A 16,733-nucleotide genomic window follows, 5' to 3' on the forward strand; every position below is an offset into this window, starting at 1 on the left:
CCTTATTCCTTTTATTTTATTTATATTTTTGTCTCTCTTTTCCTTCTAGGCTGCCTTTTTTTTCCACTGGATTTTTTTTTCTTTTTTTTTTGGTACGCTTTGATTCCTGTCTCATTTTCTTTTGCTATCTTCTATAGGTATTTTCTTTGTGGTTACCATGGGACTTATATCAAACGTATTGTACTCAAAATCATGTATTTAAACTGATAACTTAATTTCAATTACATACAAATACTCTACACTTCTACTTCTACCCTCGAAACAACTTATGTTATTGACGTCACATATAGCAGCTTTTTCTGTTGTGCATCCATTAACATATTCTTATAGTTACAGTCATTTTTATACTTTTGTCTTTTAACTCGACATCGGAATTAAAATGATTTACACACCATTATTACAGGATTCAGTGTTCTGCATTTGTCTCTATATTTACCGTTACCATTGAGAATTATACTTTCATATGCTTTTGTGTTTCTGTTTAGTGTCTGTTCCTTTCAACTTGAAGGACTCTCTGTAACATTTCTTGTAGGATGGATCTAGTGGCAATGAATTGTCACAGCTTCTGTTTATCTTGGAAAGTCTATTTCTCTTTAATTTTTGAAGTATAATTTTGCTCGATATAGTATTCTTGGTTGGCAGGGTTTTTGTTGTTGTTGCTGCTTCCCCCCCCCCCCCCCAATTCTTTGAAAGTGCCATTCCACTCCCTTCTGGCCTGTAAGATTTCTGCTAAGAAATCTGCTTATAGACTTATAGGGGTTTTCTTGCCATGACGAGTTGTTTTTCTCTTGCTGCTTTCAAAATTCTCTCTTTGTCTTTTACTTTTGACAATTTGATTATGATGTGTTTTAGTGTTGGTTTCTTTAGATTCATCCTGTTGGAGTCCATTGGGCTTCTGAATCTGCATATCTGTTTTCTTCCCCAGATTTGGGATATTTTCAGCTATGATTTCTATAAATAAAAGTTCTGTCCTTTCTTTCTCTCTCTCTCCTCCTTCTGGGACTCCCCAAATGCATTTATTGGTCCACTTGATTACATCCCATAAGTCTCTTAGACTTTCTTTACTCTTTTTTCTTTTTGTTCCTTTGAGTGGATCATTTCAAAAGACCTGCCTTGAGTTCCCTGGTTCTTTCTTCTGCTTATTCAAGTCAGCTGTTGAACCCCTTTCCTGAGTTTTTTTTAAGTTAAGTTACTGTATTCTTCAGCTCAAAATATTCTGGTTTGTGCTTTTAAAAATATTTTCTATTTGTTGATACTCTCATTTTGTTAATCATTTTATTGAGCTCACGGATCATTTTTATGATGGTTATTTTGAATTCTTTGTCAGGTAATTCATATACCTCTATTTCTTTTGGATCAGTTTCTGGAAATGTATTTTGTTCTTTTTGGGGGCCATATTTCCTGGTTTCTTTTCATGTAATCATAGAACTTTTTATTGAGATTCATGTATTTGAGAAAACAACCACTTCTTCCAGTCTTTATGAACTGGTTTGGTACACCGAAAGTCCTTCACCAATCATCCTGGCAGAGAGTCTGGGGTTTCTGAAAGCTTTGGGGTGGAATGCAAGTTCTCTGGGCCTATGCATGCAATTTCTCAGGTAGAGAGGCTTCTCAGTTTCTCTTTCAGGAGCTTGTAATCTCTTGCTCCCACTGGTATCTGTGCCAATTCATGTTCTCTGGCTCTACAGCAGCAAGCCACCCTACTATCTTTTGTTCTCAGTGACCACTAGACAGCCAATGTATGCCAGTTCCCTGTCAGTGCTCCAATTCAGGTGAGACAAATAACAGTCTCTTGGGCAGCCCTCTGAAAAGCAGGAATGTTGGAGGCATGCTCCACTCTTTACTTTTTCCCTGAAGTTGTGGTCTGGGGTGTTCTCTTCCGGCATTGGGCTGCACCAGCTTGGGGGAGGGCTGATGTGAGTAAAGTTAAATTGCTCTTCTTACCTGTCCTAATATGGCTGTTCTCAGCTTTTTGCTCACATGGGGTTCTGTAACTTCCTAACTGGATTCTGGAAATGCTTTTTTTTTTTTTTTTTAATTGGGGAATATTGGGGGACAGTGTGTCTTTCCAGGACCCATCAGCTCAATGTCAAGTTGTTGTTTTCAATCCAGTTGTGGAGGGCGCAGCTCACTGGCCCATGTGGGACTCGAACCTGTGACCTTGGTGTTATGAGCACTGTGCTCTAACTACTGAGCTAACCAGCCACCCTAGAACTCTTATAAAAGTGTTTGATCCATATGTTGTTGTTAAATTGGTACTTCTGTGGTGGAGAATGAGAGCTAGGACTTCCTATTCTGTCATCTTGCTTGCATGTTACATATTTTGATATGTTGTATTTTGTTTTCATTCGGTGCAATGTATTTTTTGTTATTGCCTTTGAGACTTCCTCTTTGACCAATGGATTATTTAGAGGTGTGCTGTTTAATGTTCAAATGTTTGCAAACTTTCTTGATTTGTTTCTCTTATTGGTTTCTAGTTTGACTCCAGTCAAGGAATTACTATGTTTGATTTCAGTTCACTTAAATTGTTCAGATTTGTTTTATGACTCAAGATGTGGTCTATCTTGGTGAATGTTTAATGGGAGATTGAAAAATGTATATTTTGCCGTTATTGGGAAGAGTGTTCTATTTGTGTCAGTTAGAACCTGTTGGTTGATTGTGGTGTTCAGATCTTTAATATCCTTAGTTATTTTCTGTCTAGTAGATTTATCAGTTTCTGAAAGGTTTTTTGAAATTTCCAACTGCAGATGTTGATTTGTCATTTCTCTTTGTAGTTCTATGACTTTTTGCTTCATGTATTCTAAGGCAACTTATTGTTTTGGTGCTTACACATTTAGGATTGCTATGTCTTCTTGGTGGATTGAAACTTTTATTATTAAATAATTTCCCTCTATCCCTGGCAATTTTCTTTACTCTGAAGTTTACTTTATCTGATATAAATATATCCACTGTTGCTTTTTTAAAGTTAATGTTTGCCTGGTACATCTCTTTCTACCCTTATATTTTCAATCTACCTATATCTTTATATTTGAATTGAATTACTTGTTTTTTAAATATAATTAATTTTTTCAAGTTTTATTGAGATATAATTGACATATACTATTTTATAAGTTTAAGGTTTACAATGTGATTATTTGATATATGTGTATATTGAAAAATGATTACCACAATAAGTTTAGTGAACATTCATCAACTCACATAGTTACACATTTTTCCCTTCTGATGAGAACTTTTAAGATCGACTTTCTTAGCAACTTTCAAATATAATACAATATTGTTAACTATAGTCATCGTGCTATACTTTACACCCCCAGAATCTATTTATCTTATAATTGGAAGTTTCTGCCTTTTGACCACCTTCATCCAATTCCCCCACCACCACCCCCTACCTCTGGCAACCACCAGTCTGATCTCTGTTTCTATGAGTTTATTATTATTATTATTATTATTATACATATAAGTGAGACCTGAATTGTTGACAGCATATAGTTGGGTCATATTTTTATCTACTCTGCTGGTGTTTGCCAATGGCAACAAAACCTGTTAGTCTTTCATTATCTGAGAATGTCTTGATTTTCAGGATATATATACAGAGGGTGCCAAAAAAATGTATACACATTTTAAGAAAGGAAAACTGTATTAAAATTATAATAACATATACCGATAACAAAAGATGAGTACAAGTCAGGTTTGACTTCTGCAATTACAAGAGGTGCTCAAAGTGGTTACCATCAGCGTCCAGACACTTCTGATTTCGACGAACTACTGCTTGAGCAACATTGACCAAAGTGTCCACTTGGATACATTTTTTGGCACCCCTGGTGTGTGTGTGTGTGTGTGTGTGTGTGTGTGTGTGTGTGTGTGTATTTTTTTCTGGATGTAGAATTCTGGGTTGATAGTTCTTTCTTCTCAGCACTTGAACAATGTGTCATTTCCTTTTGGATTCCATAGTTCCTGATGAGAAATCTGCTCTCATTCTAATTGTTTTCCCCCTGTAAGTTATCTGTTCTCTCTCATTGCTTTCAAGATTTTTTTTCTTTGGTTTTTGGAATTTGATTATGATGTGTCTTCATGTGAATTTATTTGTATTGATTCCGTTTGGGATTTGCTTAGTTTCTTGAAGATGTAGCTTCATGTGTTTTGCCAGATTTAAGAAATATTCGCCATTATTTGTCAAAGAGTTTTAATTTTAGAGCTGTGTTAGGTTCATTAGACATATTTAAAAAATATTTCTTCAGCCCCACACATTTTTTTCCTCTCTTGGGATGCTGATGACATTAATGTTTAATATATTGTTATAGTCCTATATGTCCCTGAACTGCTATTCACTTTTGTAAAAATTTTCTTCTCTCTGTTGTTCAGATTACATAATTTCTGTTGTTCTGTCATCAGTTTCACAGATTCTCCCCTGTACTGTCTTCATTTCACTGTTGAGACCATCCAGTGAGGTTTTCCTTTAGGTCATTATATTTTTTAGTTCTAAAAAGCATTTATTTACTTCTCCTTTATAACTTCTATTTATTTGCTGAGACTTTGTGTTTTGTTTTGTTTTTAATTTATTTCTATCGTGTAGGGTCGGGCCACGTTTTTTTATTTGCTTCTTGGCTAGAGTGTGTCACTTACTGCCTAAAAGTTTGCTGTCATGCTAGGCCCCCTTTCCAATTCCTTTGGTTAGAGATTTTGGGTGCCTTTTTGTTTGTATCCATTGGTATGTCTGGGTTACTGGCTTCTCCATCACTAGGTCTTGGATGTAAACAAAACCCAAGGAGCTCATTGCCAGGTCATTACTTGGGTCTTGAGGTTTCTGGTCAGACTGTATTATTCTCTCTTTCAAAGATTTGTGTGTGTGTGTGTGTGTGTGTATGCGTGCGTAGCTGTACTTATTTGGAAAAATAAAAAGCTGCATCTATTCAATCTTTTCTTAGACCTAGAAGTTATATAAGTGGTTTCTTAAAGAAAACCTGGATGATGTAGTAGTTATTGCATTTCTCCCACTAAAAGTCTAGTTAAGAATGATTAAAATCGCTCTGACCCCTACCCACATTGACATACTTCTTTTCTGAGCTATTGTTTTACTGTGGTAAAAAAACACATAACAAAAAAATTACCATTTTAACTAATTTTAAGTGTACAGTTCAGTAGTGTTAAGTATATTCACATTATTGTGAAATAGAGCTCCAGAAGATTTTCATCTTGCAAATGTCAACCTCTACTCATTTAGCAACAACTCATCTTTTCCCTAGTCCCTGGTAATCACCATTCTACTTTCTGTTTCTATGAATTGGACAAGTTTAGATATCTCATATAAATGGAATAGATAGAGTATTTGTTATACTTTGACTGGCTTATTTCACTTAGCATAATATCCTCAAGGCTCATCCATGTTGTGACAGGATTTCCTTCCTTTTTAAGGCTGAATAATATTCCATTGTATGTATGTAACACGTTTTGTTTATTCGTTTATCCATTGATGGGCATTCAGATTGTTTCTACCCCTTGGCTACTGGGACGCATGCTGCTCTGAACATGGGTGTTCAAGTATCTCTTTGGGATGCTGATTTCAGCTCTTTTGGATATACACCCAGGAATGGAATTGATGGATCATATGGTAATTCTTTTACTTTTTTGAGTAGTTGTTTTCCATAGTAGTTGTACCATTTTACAATCCTACCAATAGTGCATAAGGTTTCCAGTTTCTCCACAGCCTCAATAACACTTGTTATTTTCTATAGCCATCCTATTGGGTGTGAGTTGGTAGCTCATTGAAGTTTTGATTTACACTTCCCTGATGATTAGTGATGTCGAGCTCCCTATCGTATGCTTGTTGGCCATTTGTATACCGTCTTGGGAGAATTGTCTATTTAAGTCCTTTGTTTATTTTTAAAAATCAGATTGATTTTATTTTTCTTTTTGAGTTGTAGTCTGTTATATGTTCTAGATATTAACACCTTATAAGATAAGTTATTTGCAAATATTTTCTCCCACTCCATAGGTTGCCTTTTCACTGTGTTGATTGTATCCTTTAATGTACAAATGTTTTTATGTTTGATGACATCCCATTCGCCTATTTTTTCTTTTGTTGCTTGTCCTTTTGGTGTCATATCCAAAAAATTATTACCACATCCAATGTCATGAAGTTTTCCCTCCTATGTTTTCTTCTAGGCATTTTTATAGTTTTAGGTCTTATGTTTAGGTCTTTAATCCGTTTTGAGTTAATTTTTATATATGGGGTATGGTAAGACTCCAACTTCATTATTTTGCATGTAGATATCCAGTTTTCTAGTACCATTTGTTGAAGAGACTGTCCTTTTCCCATTGAGTGGTCTTGGCACCCTTGTCAAAGACCATTTGACCATATATGCAAGGGTTTATTTCTGAGCTCTCTATTATATTCATTTGTTCTATTTGTCTGTTTTTATGCCGGTACCACACTGGTTTGATAACTGTAGTTTTGAAATATATTTTGAAGCCAGGAAGTGTAAGTCTTTCAAATGTGTTCTTCTCTTTCAAAATAGTTTTGGCTATCTGGGGTCCCTTGAGATTCCTTATGAATTTATCTATTTCTGCAAAAAATACTATTGAGATTTTGAGGCATTGCACTGAATTTGTAGATCACTTTGAGTAGTTTGGATATCTTAACAATATTAAATCTTTCAATCCACAAGCACAGATGTCTTTTCATTTACTGTGTCATTTTTAATTTCTTTCTGTAATGTTTTGCATCTTCCCATTGGTATACTTCTATATAATAACTTAAAAGTTGACTATCAAGTAAAAATTCTTTGTTAAACCTGGCTTTTCCAGTAATTTAAGAATACACAACTATGAGTGGGGTACCATGCATTGCTCCCACAAATTATTTGCTGCTTGGCACAATTGCTGCCCATATGAAAGGCTCTGTTTATTCAGGCATTGAAGCTGTAGCTAGCTCGTTTATGGCACAATGGAATGGGGCCAGGGTCTGCATCCTGTCTTTCTCTTCATTCAGTATTAATTACATTTCCCTTAAGACTAGTCTCCTTCAGTGAGTCTGAACCTGAGACCCTGGCAGGACTGCTTAAAGGTCGCAATGAAGAAAGGTAGAACCAGGCTTTGGATGGAGAGAGACTTCAGAGTAAACCAACCCTGTGGCCTGCCTCCTCCATGATGCCTTCTCTGACTATGCTATCCCATACTCATCTGCTTTTTCTGATTTCCTATAACACTTGTGTCTACTGTACAACCCAACGTTCATCATCTTACCAAGTAGAGTAAAACCTCAGTTACCTGAATCTTTCTTGGAATAAAGCATTTTTTAATAACCCGGTTTCCCAAATGGCTCATTTACTCCACTTAAGTACCACAAGCTTTTACCATTTTAACCATCCTGAATGGAATTCTAAAAACAAACAAACAGACAAAGAAACAATCTACTCCTATGACATCTTATAAAGCATTTATGGACATCATTACATCTTTTTTTAAAAAAATTAAGGATCATGATTGTAACTATCTGTTGTTGTATTATGGTATAATACAGTGGTATTCAAAGGCCTATTGAAATGTGATTTGATATTTGTCCCTGCACTAAATAGTAAGACTAGTAAGCCTGTGTGTGTGTGTGTGTGTGTGTGTGTGTGTGTGTGTGTGTGAATCCATAGTAGTTTTTTTTATGATTTTTCTGTCTCTTTCCTTGTCAGTCAGTTCTTCTTGCTGCTGTCAATCTACGTTTGTAAAATCGACCCCCATTCCCTATCTCAGTAGGCTCAACAAAGACTTTTTCTGGGACTTAATGCCTGAAGGGAATGTTTCTCAAGGATCTTGAGAAGTTAAGGATTTACCTTCTCTAGTCTGTTTTGTTTATCTGCAGGCTTGTTCTTGTTTGGAGAGCTTTGCTGTGGGACTAGGAACAAAATCTCCAGGAACGGGAACTACTGGAGCCCTTGAATCCAAATGACCCTAATTTTTCTGTCTGTCAAGCTCCTCTCACACTGTATGGCTCTGCAATTAGGGGTTTCCTGCTTCATTTGCTGGATAGCGTAGTTGGTGACAGGAAACATTTTGAGGCAACTCTGGCCTATATCATTCCTCTCATCACAGAAACGAACTTCAAAAGTTGACACAAGAAAAGACATCTTCCATTTGGGGCTCTCTGACAAGGAGTTAAGAATGAGGAGTATTTTAAAATTTTGCTGCAGTTGTCATGATGGATGGCAGAGGGTAGAAATGGGAGCAGCCTTCAGGGGCAGTTATGAAATTCATAATGGAGAGGGAAAACTATTGTTACAGAAGCAGTTCAAAGTTCTAGAAATATGAACTGAATATAATGGATATTACATAGCTAGAAATACATCTGAAAGTCATAACGGGGAAAAGCAAGCAAGGCAGTTGTTGATAATACTTCCCTGTACACGTCTCATATGTTTGGTACTTATCATAATGGAATTACTTCAACTTTTCAGAGATGTTAGAATTTGAGCATATGCGCTGATCCTGACTCTGGTGAAATGTAAGATATGCAAAACTGAAGTACGCGCTTTAAAATTTAAGTACATTTTCTGTTGGTCACAGCCAGGCACAAGTTCTAATTAAACACTTAGCTTTGGGGTATTAACACTTCTTTCAAGTTTACAAAGCACCTTCACATCCATTTTCTCATGTGATTCTCACTATAGACCTATGGGCATGCTATTATCTCCATTTTATGGATAAGGAAAGGGAATCTTAGGTTAAAAGACTAGCTTAAGGTGACTTGGTTAGTAAAGGCAGAGCTGAAACAGGACACAGATCTTCCAGTTCATAGGCCAGTGTTCTCTTCAGTCTACTATGTTTTCTTTCATTAAGATTTGGGGAACAAATTTAATATACTTCTCTGAGGAAGACCAGCTAATACTATAGTAGAAAAGAAGAATTAATAAATTTGTAAACTTGTGATCAAAGTGAGCCTATAAAAATAGATAGCATTTTGGAATGCTGTAAGTTGAAAAATCTAATAAATTAGCAGTATATCTAAATCATATCTGAAACCCCAAATTACTTGCTACTTGCACTTGGGTTTGAAGTGTGTGTGTACATGGAAGTGGAATAAATTCAGAACTATATCTCTACTCCCGATAAGAAGAGAATATTTCCTCGTTAGTGTAATTTTGATATGTATTACCAATCTGTATCAGAAATAAATCCAATATGGAGACTTACCTTTTTCTTTTTTTTTAATTTAAAAAATATTTTTCAATTACTGTTGAAATACAATATTATATTAGTTTCAAGTATACAAACAACATAGTGATTAGACAAAAGTGATAACCCCAATAAGTCTATTACCCATCTGACAATGTATGTAGTTATTACAGTGTTATTGACTATATTCCCTACACTGTACTTTACATCCCTGTGACTATTTTTTCCAATGATAGTTGACGTTCAATATTATTGTATATTAGTTTCAGGTGTACAGCATAGTGGTTAGACATTTATATAATTTATGCAGTGACCCCTCTGATAAGTCTAGTAGCCACTTGACATTATACATAGTTTTTACAACATTATTGACTATATTCCCCATATTGTACTTTACATCCCTGTGACTACTTTTTTGGGGGGTACAATTTAGTAATGTTTTTTTATATTGGGGAACAGTGTGTTTTTCCAGGACCCATCAGCTCCATGTCAAGTCATTGTTTTTCAATTTAGTTGGTGGGGGGAGGGGCAGCTCAGTTACAAGTCAAGTCATTGTTTTCAATCCAGTTGTGGAGGGTGCAGCTCACTGGCCCATGTGGGATTCGAACCAGTGACCTTGGTGTTATGAGCACCCACTCTAACCACTGAGCAAACCGGCCGCCCACTGGCAACTCAGCTCCAAGCTCAAGCCATTGTTTTCAATCTAGTTGTGGAGGGTGCAGTTCATTGCCCAGTGTGGGAATTGAACCGGCAACCTTGTTGTTAAGAGCTCACATTCTAACCAATTGAGCCATCTGGCCACCCCTAAAATTGTTTTATTGGAAAACAAATATACACCTTGGAATGGATTTGAGCCAGATTATGCCATAGGCAGATTTTAAGTGGCTAAAAAAAGTTTAAAGACCAAGTCACAATAAAAGAAAATTTTTCTGGTACAGGACCAGTAGTACAAAAAATAGTGTACACAGGTGGATAATACACCTGTTTTTGCAATAGTGCAACTTTTAAGTACATATTGTTGACTGTCCATAGTCCACAGAGTAACAACTCCACACTTCAACAGCAACATGCTGACAGTTCCTAAGGAAAACTACTTTAAAAAAGGCATAACCCATACAGTAGTATTCTACTTCAGATGTGTGTGTGTGTGTGTGTGTATGTGTGTATGTGTATGTGTGTATTCAATCACCGGAGGTGGAGTATAACATAAAGAAGATAGTCAATAGTATTGTAACAGCTATATAAGATGTCAGAGGGGTAGTTGGCTTGGGGGAGGAGGGTTTTCTCTTTGTGAGGGGTGTAAAGGCCTAACTATTATGTTGCTTTGTACGCCTGGAACTAATTTTTAAAAATGCTATAATGAGACAAAGAAGGACCCTGTAATTGCACTCATGGGTAGTTATTCAAAGAAACCCAGAACACTAATTCGGAAAGACATGTGAAAACAAAACAAAACACAATGACATAACCCAGATGTTCCCGATCCTTTGGCCAACTCCATCGAAGTTTAGATGTGCAGAAGGGCTTAGCTATATCCAGCGTGAGCCACATGCAGCATGTTACCTGATCAATTTTCTAAAATAAGGTTTCAGGACAATGACAATAAGATAAGGGAAGAAAACTTTGAGGAATGAAATGCTAATTACTGTACATGCATATCTGTTTGACAGTTGGGGAAACCTTTTACAGATAAGTCACAAATAAAAGGCAAATAAACAATTTTGTACAAGAAATTTAACACATTCTGTACAATGTCTTCACTTTGCTGTCATCAGTTGTACAAACTCTTCATAATTTACTTGCCCATCACCATCAATATCTGCTTCCCTGATCATTTCATCAACCTCTTCATTTGTTAACTTTTCTCCAAGCTTTGTCATCACATGGCGAAGCTCTGCTGCACTAATAGAGCCCTTGCCATCCTTATCAAACATATGGAATGCTTCACTAATTTTTCCTTCACTGTCTGTGTCTTTCATTTTTCTTGCCATCATGGTCAGAAATTCTGAGAAGTCAATTATGCCGTTACCATCAGCATCTACTTTATTTTTCATGTCCTATAACTCTGCTTCTGTGGGATTCTGCCCTAGAGACCTCATTACAATTCCCAATTCCTTTGTTGTTATAGTTCTATCACCATCCTTGTCAAATAGTGAAGATGCTTCTTTGAATTCTGCAATCTGCTCTTAAATCAGTTGGTCAGCTATGCTGCAAGCACTACCGGTCTCTGAGACCACACAAACACTCAGCCCACCCACTCTACTTGGACTAATTCCAATTTGTACTTCTTAATCCCTTTACCTGTCTCACCCAGCCCTCCAAGCCCCCTCCCATCTAGTAGCCATCAGTTTGTTCTTTGTATCTTTGGGTCTGTTTCTGTTTTGTTTGTTCATTTATTTTGTTATTTTTTATTCCACATATAAGTGAGATCATATGGTATTTGTCTTTCTCAGTCTGACTTATTTCACTTAACATAATGTTCTCTAGGTCCATCCATGTTGTTGCAAATGGTAAGATTTCATTCTTTTAAATGGCAGAGTAATATTCCATTGTATAAATGTACCACAGTTTCTTTATCCAGTTGTCTACTGGTGGGCATTTCAGTTGTTTCCATATCTTGGCTGTTGTAAATAATGCCGCAGTGAACATAGGGGTGCATATATCTTTTCGAATTAGTGTTTTGGATTTCTTTGGTTAAATACCCAGGAGTAGAATTGCTGGGTCATAAGTTAGTTCCATTTTTAATATTTTGAGGAACCTCCACACTGCCTTCCATAGTGACTGCACAAATATGCAATCCCACTAACAGTGTATGAGGGTTCCCTGTGCTCCACGTCCTCACCAAAACTTGTTTGCTGATTTTTTGATGATGGCCATTGTGATGGGTGTAAAGCTCCATTGAATTTTGTATATGTATAACCTCCACCTAAATCAAGTATAGAAACACTTCTGGCCCCTCAGAAGGTTCCCTCTTGCCTCCTCCCAGTCAACACTCCCTCAAAAGGGTAGCAACTATTCTGACTGCTATCATTGTAGATTAGTTTTGCCTTATTTCAAATTTTATATAAATGGAATCATACTGTATGTACTATTTTGTGTCTGTCTTTTGTTTAACATAATATCTGTAAGATTCATGCATGTTTTGTGTATAGTGTTAGTTTGTTGTTGTTGTTGCAGTGTACCATTCCTGTGTATGATTCCCCACAATTTATTTTATCTATTTCCCTCTTAGTCAGTTCAAGCTGCTGTGACAAAATTCCATAAACCAAGTGGCTTAAACCAGGACATTTATTTATGGTTCTGGAGGCTGGGAAACTCAAGATCATGGCACTGGGAGATTTGGTGTCTGGTGCGGTCCCTCTTCCTGGCTTTCAGACGACCACCCTCTTGCTGTGTGTCCTTACATGATGGAGAGGGATCATCAATCTGTTGCCTCTTCTCATTAGGCCACTAATCCCATTCCTGAGGGCTCCACCTTCGTGACCTAATTACCTCCCAGAGGCCCCAACTCCAAATATCATTACATTGGAGATTAGGGCTTCAACATAAGAATTTTGGGAGGATAGAAACTTTCAGTCCATAGCACCCCTGTTAATAGACATTTAGGTTGTTTATGGGTTTTGGATATTATGAATAAAGCTGCTATAAACATTTTGACGATATCTTTTGATGGACATACGCACTTATTGTTCTTGTATATAAATCTAGGAGTGGAATCTGTAGGATAGGTACGATAAAAATACATTTTTAACTCAGAATTTATTTAACTTAGGATAATTTAACTTAGTATTAATGAAAGAAGTGATGGCTGAGTTTCTTATAAGAAAACCCACTTTCTGAAGAGCTGCTCTTGGAGATAAAAATGGATCTGTGTTTTGTTTAGCAGGTCAGGATTGTGTGCCCGCCAGATGCTAGAGAGCATTTTTACTGTGTTGTTGGGTTGGTTCTTTCATATTCATGGGTAGATAGATATTTATTTTCCTGGTGCTGGGACGTAGAGTATCAGGGATTCAGAGCCATTTAATTGCTCACTGTATGTTCTTTGAATGGGATCAAATTGTCTTTTCTTGGGCAATGTGGCTCAAATGATCATCGGAAAATCAAGTTCACTTTACAAAAATTTGCCTCAGGATTTACTTGGAATGCATCTTTTGTTTTGAAAGTGAAGGGACATGTATAATTTTATGTAATCTCAAAACTTAACTCTGGCAGTAGAATTTTACATTACATCGAAGGTAAAGAATTTTTAAACATATGTCTGCTGGCACTGTTTACTAATGAAGTGTGATGTTGAAAGGGTACGGGGAAAATTCCTGTGGTCTGGGAGACGGGGGTGGGGTGGGGGGGGTTGTTGTAAACAGAGGAGAAAACTGGGAAAGTCCTCCAAGTGAAGAGTACTGTTCCTGGAAAGGACTCAGAAGTTCTCCCATTGTGCTGTACGCTGAGTGTGCTACAAGACAGAGCCAACTTAACCCCTTCTTTGACAAAGATGGTCACTTCAGGTTTTTGTTTGTTGGTTGATTTGTTTTTAAACAGAATTCAATTTGATGATGAATGTAAAAAAAAAAAACAAAACAAAAAAACCCTAGGATTTACAGTACAGGCAATTACTTGTTGCATCCCTTCTGTTCTGCAAATAGTAAAATACCTAGTCTTCTTCCTGGGTACATTTGAAACCCTTCAGGGGTTCCATGAAGCCTGATTTAAGCCCAGAATCCTTACCAAGGCTTCCAAGGCTGGCACCTTCTAGCCCTTTCTGCCTCTCCAGCCTCAACCCTTGACAGTCTCCATGTGGCATCACTATGCTGCAGTCTCTCACCCTCAGTGTTTTGGTACAAGCTTCTCCTCTGCCTGAAACATCCTTCCCCGGTCCAATTTGCCTAACTGTCATCCTTTAAGGCTGAGTCCTGCCATCACCTTTATTCCCAAAGCCTTCTCTTTCCCCCAGACTGGCTTACATGACCCTCTGCTGTGTTCTCTTAGGCCCCTGTGCAGACACTGACCATACTGTATCAAAATGAATTTCCTTCTTTTTCTCTTCCCATTAAACTTGAAATTGCTTAAGATACGCTGCTATCTACAGGGCCTAGCGCAGTGCTGGTTATATGGTAGGCACTCAGTAAGGGATTGCTCAGTTGACATTTGGATGATCATATAAACCATCTTTTTAGACTTTTGTCAGTGTGCTCATTCATTCCATAAACACCTGATGGACTTTGAGGGGCGATTTATTGCAAGGCACTATGATTGGAGCTGTAAGGGACACAGAGATGAACACTAAATGGACTGAGGCAGGAGTTCGCTCCAATAGCAGAGAGATGACATGCCTGCAAATAACAATAATCTAAAGTGCAAGGTGCCCAGTGTTATAAAGGAAATACAAATAAAGAACTATAGAGTCTCAGGTGAAGGACCAAATACTTCTTGATGGGAAAATTGAGGAAGAAATGTTTACAGAGAAAGTTGCATTTGAGGTAGGGCTTAAATGCACTAGGACATAAATGAGCAAAGAGTCTCCAATGTATCATGTGGTTTATTTTGGCTGAAAAGCGTGGATCTTGCGAAGGAGTAATGAGCAGTGGGGGAACAACTAGAAATATAGGAATTACCTATATTGGAGAGGGCCTTAAATGCCAGCCTGATGAGTTTATATTTGATCCTTATCAGTTAGAGCAACCTTGGAAGCCCATGGAAGTTTGCTTTTTTTTTTTTTTATTGGGGAAGGAAGGGGAACAGGACTCCACTGGGGAACAATGTGCACTTCCAGTCCTTCCCTCCAAGTCAAGTTGTTGACCTTTCAATCTCAGCCGTGGAGGGTGCCATTCAGCTTCAAGTTGTTGTCCTTTCAATCTTAGCCGTGGAGGGCACAGGCTCAGCTCCAGGTCCAGTAGCCATTGTTAGTAGCAGGGGGCACAGCCCACCATCCCCTGCAGGAGTCAAACCGGCAACCTTGTGGTTGAGAGGACGCATTCCAACCAACTGAGCCATCGGGGAGCTCAGCAGCAGCTCAGCTCAAGGTGCCATGTTCAATTTTAGTTGCAGGGGGCACTGCCCACCATCCCTTGCGGGAGTCGAGGTATCGAACTGGGAACCTTGTGGTTGAGAGCCCGCGCTCCAACCAACTGAACCATCCAGGAGGCAGCTCAGCTCAAGGTGCCATGTTCAATCATAGTTGCAGGGGGCGCTGCCCACCATCCCTTGCGGGAGTCGAGGAATCGAACTGGCAACCTTGTGGTTGAGAGCCCACTGGCCCATCTGGGAATCGAACCGGCAGCCCTCGGAGTTAGGAGCATGGAGCTCCAACCGCCTGAGCCACCGGGCCGGCCCGCCCATGGAAGTTTTTGAGCAGCTTAGTGACATGGGCAGAGAGTTCTTTTAAGAGTCTGGCAATGGTGAATTTTAATATTTTCTTAGTGAATCATTATTAATTAATTGCTAAGCTGATAATTAGTTTTACCAAATAGTGTTGAAAAACTCCTAGGTCTATAGCTCCTTGACCTTTTTGCACTAGTCCTTTCTCACTGGAAATCTAGATGAGGTAAGAAATCATATAACCAATTACTTCGGAGAAATGAAAATTGAAATTGACAGAGGAAAGAAACACTGGCAAGACAGAAATGGCTCATGAAAATGCATAGACATGTAAAGTGTTGTTTTCTTAGGAACCGTGTCCAAAACATTGCCTTCAGCTGTGCAGAAAGATCCAGACATGGTATATGAATTATATTGTTAATATTTATTCCTTTGGGTAGTTTAGATCACTTCTAGTTAAAAATAACTATACTGTTCTAACCTCAGACCGTCTACTCTTTCTCTCCCTTTTGAACAGTGAGTACTGCATCGTCAGTTTATTTTATAGTAGGTTATATAACCAGAGCATCTGGTTTCTTGCCACCTTAGGCCAGGCCTTCAACACTTCATGCCTGGATTATTACACCTTTCTCATTGGTCTCCCTGTCTCCAGTGCCTCGAATCCAGCCTTTATCATAACAGCAAGGTATAGTGGGAAGAATACGGATGGAGAATAAGATTAACTCAGTTTGAATCCTGGTTATACTACTTACTAGCTAAATGAACCTGGGCAAGTCGTATAACCTCTCCCAGACTCTGTTTCCTCAACTCTAAAATGGAAGTCATGATCCTTGCCCTGCCTATCTCAAGGAGCTGTCTCAAGGATCTTGTGAAATCACTCTGAAAACTCTCAATGGCTTTTCTAAGACTTGGACTCTACTGGCAGGCTCTCCACCCGCCACAATCCAGTGCCAAGCCACCTCTGTAAGCTAATTTCTCAATATTGTCCAGAACTTACCCTTCCTCTCTGACACACACATACTTATGGTGTTCCTCTCATCTGAAATACTCTCCCTCTTATCTCTGCTCATCCAAATCAATAATTTAAGGACTGTCAAATCCTACACTCCCCTGGAAATCTTCCCTGAGGACTCGAATGCTCATTGACTTCCCCTTTTTCTGAATTCTGCCAGGACTTAGTTACTATCAATAATTCTTTATACATTACCTTTTATTATTAGCTCTTTTATTTACCCAAGGCTCATGTCTTTAACGAGATTATG

At 38.0% G+C, this 16,733-nt stretch overlaps 1 protein-coding gene and 1 pseudogene across 4 annotated transcripts in view; one reads left to right on the plus strand and one right to left on the minus strand.

Moving 5' to 3' along the window:
* The window catches only part of ATG4A (autophagy related 4A cysteine peptidase), a 58,964-nt gene that overhangs the window by 11,605 nt on the left and 30,626 nt on the right, over positions 1 to 16,733 (plus strand). The window contains exon 1 of one of the 4 annotated variants that reach the window (XM_019718130.2): positions 1,889 to 1,916. The exons of the other annotated variants lie outside the window; for them this stretch is intronic. The gene's annotated coding sequence lies outside the window, so the exon portion shown is untranslated. Of the gene's footprint in view, positions 1 to 1,888; positions 1,917 to 16,733 lie in introns of those variants that run through there. 4 annotated transcript variants of the gene reach the window in all.
* On the minus strand, positions 10,840 to 11,378 carry LOC109438330 (calmodulin; annotated as a pseudogene).

This window comes from Rhinolophus sinicus, chromosome X, assembly GCF_036562045.2.
Source record: "Rhinolophus sinicus isolate RSC01 chromosome X, ASM3656204v1, whole genome shotgun sequence".
Classification (NCBI taxonomy): domain Eukaryota; kingdom Metazoa; phylum Chordata; class Mammalia; order Chiroptera; family Rhinolophidae; genus Rhinolophus; species Rhinolophus sinicus.